At 31.3% G+C, this 3,331-nt stretch overlaps 1 long non-coding RNA gene across 1 annotated transcript in view; it reads left to right on the top strand.

Annotated features, from left to right (window-relative positions):
* The first annotated feature begins 2,804 nt into the window (after positions 1-2,804).
* LOC108741414 overlaps positions 2,805-3,331 on the top strand; it is a 6,808-nt gene continuing 6,281 nt past the window's right edge. The window contains exon 1 of the long non-coding RNA XR_003232168.1: positions 2,805-3,059. This is a non-coding gene — a long non-coding RNA (uncharacterized LOC108741414). The remainder of the gene's footprint in view (positions 3,060-3,331) is intronic.

Genomic DNA, 3,331 nt, shown 5'->3' with positions numbered 1-3,331 from the left:
CTGTTAATAATCCTGTATGATTCCTGATGTGCACCTTAGAGGTCAATTTGGTTGGAACTTCTCTTATAGATTTCTCTAGCCAGGACCTACCAAAGCACCTTAATCTACCCCTTATAGGTTAACCTGTTTAGAATCCTTATCCTAAGGTGGCCGGAACTGAATTGGAGTATTTCAGGTATGACATACTTGATCCGGTCCTGATCAAGTTCCTTTTTGAGCCCTAATAGGGCGCCTGAGTTGCTCAATGCGATTCCAATTTTCCGATTTCAGCCCTACCATCTCTTTCTTGTCGGGATAATAGTTTTAATAGATTACATATAAAAGAAATTATGAGTACTGTAAGCACAGAGCAAAGTGGTATTACGTAGTTAGTATCGGCAATTTCTTATGCGAATGTATACGATGTGTTGCATACCTATTTATAAACAATTCCTTTAAATTGAATTTTTCAAACAATTTTTAACACAAAGAAAGTGATGTAAACAATATGTTCACAAAATAGTATTACGTAGTTAGTATCAGCAATTTCTTATGCGAATGTATACGATGTGTTGCATACCTATTTACAAACAATTCCTTTAAATTGAATTTTTCAAACAATTTTTAACACAAAGAAAGTAATTAAACAAATTTTCCACAAAAGTGAATTTTAACAAATAAAATACTGAGTACATTAGGATTTTGACAATTTTCTGTGCGGCCCATTCAATTAAAATATTTTCAGGATAGTTAGGTACAGTGAAGATTTCCATCAACTCCATTATTTTACATATTAAACTTTATTGAAGAAGTAAGTAGATAATAAGATAATTATTTATTGGTTGCAATTATTAGTGACACTTTTTGTTGCCTCTGTTGCATGCTTTTAATAGACTGCTATAGCTGATGCTACACTAGATACTTTAGGTGGAAATTATGAAGAATAAGAAAAATGTTTGATTTAAACAGCAACTCATTTATTGATCGAATTTTTGTATTTAACTGCTTTGTATTTGTAAATACACAATTGTAATGTTGCTAAAGTTATTATTACTATTTGTAACGTGATTCATTTTCTTTCGTTTTTCCGTAAGCTTACGAATCCGTTGGATAGTTGTCAATCGAATTAAAGGGCACCTTTAAATCGGTAGATAATTACATGTTGTTTGCTAGAGGCTTACATTACTAGTTTATCTAACGTTGTTTTAGTGATAGTTGACTTTTTTATTGAATATTTTAATCGAGTTTGTATTTTCGTTGTTTACCAGGATTAACTTTTCCACAAATGAAACATTATTTTATTTCAAACACTGGTTATTTTCAATTTTGTTTTAATTCACGATACTGTAATCATAATAAAAGGCATTAGGTCTGACCAAAGCTGCTGTTAATTCTATTAACGTAATAATAATAATGTGCAGGTAAATCGTTAATTATTTATTGGAAGCTACATGCACATGCGTTTGTTATAATCCTCTAGGAGGAACATTGAATAAATTCTGGACATTCCCTTCTTCCAATGGAAACTTAGATAATCATAACAATAGTCTATACATAACAAATAATTTCAGTTGTCATGTGTTTATAAGAATAATTTGTTCATTCCAATAAAAATTGCTTTACAAATAACAAACAAACTCCAAATTGAAACACTTTGACATTTTAGAAGTGGTTAGTATTTAATATGAAAATTTATTTGTCGAATTTTTTACCCACTAGAAACTACCTCGGTTAATGAGGGGAAATTGTTGCTGTTGTCAACAGCGACAAATAAATTTTCATATTAATAACTCCAAATTTTTATCCGTTGTATGCATGATCATTATTTTCATGTTTTGCTTCATGTTTAGTTGTTTTTAAGTATACGTAAATACCTAATTAATTTTATTTTTCAATTTCACAGTGACCTTCTGATGTGACTTTTACCACACCCGATCTGCTACATCATGTGCTTTAAGAAGAGATTTTGCAGTTCATCAAGGTATGACATCACAGTATACAATTTTTAGAATAATAGTAGCTAGAGCGAATATAAAAATAGGAGACGAAAAATTAGAAGAAGTGGCTGATTTTAGATATCTAGGAAGTCAGATAAGTCAGGACGGAAGGAGTAGTAGGTATATAAGGCAGGGTCGTGTCGCCTTTAATAAAAAGAAGTCACACTATGCTCGCTGACGGTAATTTGGAAATTCGAAAAAACTTGTTAAAGGTGTATGTTTGGAGCACGGCGTTGTACGGGTGCGAAACATGGACAGTAGGCGCGGAAGAAAGGAAAAGGTTAGAAGCGTTCGAAAAGTGGTGTTATCCCATATTCTTAAAAAGAGCAATTTCCTAGAAGATGTAGGTCCAGCATTTTAGATTTATTAAACTCGCGCATCCCTGTAAACATAATTTTCTTATATCCCAATAAGGGGAACACGCTATGTTTAACATTTCTACGTATTTTTCGCGTTTTCACAATCAAATTTGCTTTAATGCAAACTGCAGCAAAAACAGTTTTTAAGACGTTATTCCCCATATTTTTCTGTATTACATTTGCGTTTAACATTTTTCAAAGTAATTGTTTAACAGGTCGACAAACCGAACTCATTTTACTGAAATATTGGCTCCTTTGGTACATCTTTTTATTTTTTAATATCGTTTTATTTATCAAATAAGCGTTTTTTGCTCTTTCAAGGCGATTTATACTTGTTTGTATTTCTTCATGACTTTGATAATTCGTCATTGTCAAATCGGCTTTCTTCGTCACGAATGATAGAACGAGATAGATATAATGAGAGTGAGAAAGAGATGGAAATTGAAATATTTCCTGTAAAAGAAAAGTACTTCGGTGTCCAGGTCCCACCTAACACGAACAATAGAAATTAATATTACAATTTCTTGTTATTATTAATTCGGCGCCATGTTAATGGGTAGTATCGAGTGCTATTAATTAATTGATTTATCGCATTAGTTTTCGTAGATTAGTAAAGAAAACTTATCCGATATCGTGTTGTGCAATCATCAGTGTGAATTTGAACAGTGATTGGAATTGAAGTTGTACTTAGGATTAGGATTACGAATGGAGTGAAGTATAAATCGTGAGTTATTGAAATAAGAGTTATCATCCATTTTTAATCATTACCTTGCATGATCGTCATCGTTAAATTTACTGTTTGTTGTTTCAAATAATAAGGGTGCTTTTTAATTATTACATTAGCAATGCCTCAATTTGTTAAAATAGACTGAATACAAACGCACAAGTACTAGTTCTTGTATGATTACAATTATGAACACTGAATTACACTATGATTTTAATTAAGAATTTCTTTTATTAGAATAAAATATACTTTTATAACTGATATTTACGAAG

Source organism: Agrilus planipennis, unplaced genomic scaffold (assembly GCF_000699045.2).
Source record: "Agrilus planipennis isolate EAB-ADULT unplaced genomic scaffold, Apla_2.0 scaffold314, whole genome shotgun sequence".
NCBI lineage: Eukaryota > Metazoa > Arthropoda > Insecta > Coleoptera > Buprestidae > Agrilus > Agrilus planipennis.
Note: the sequence above shows the minus strand (reverse complement) of the source record. Positions and strands in the feature narration are given on the sequence as shown.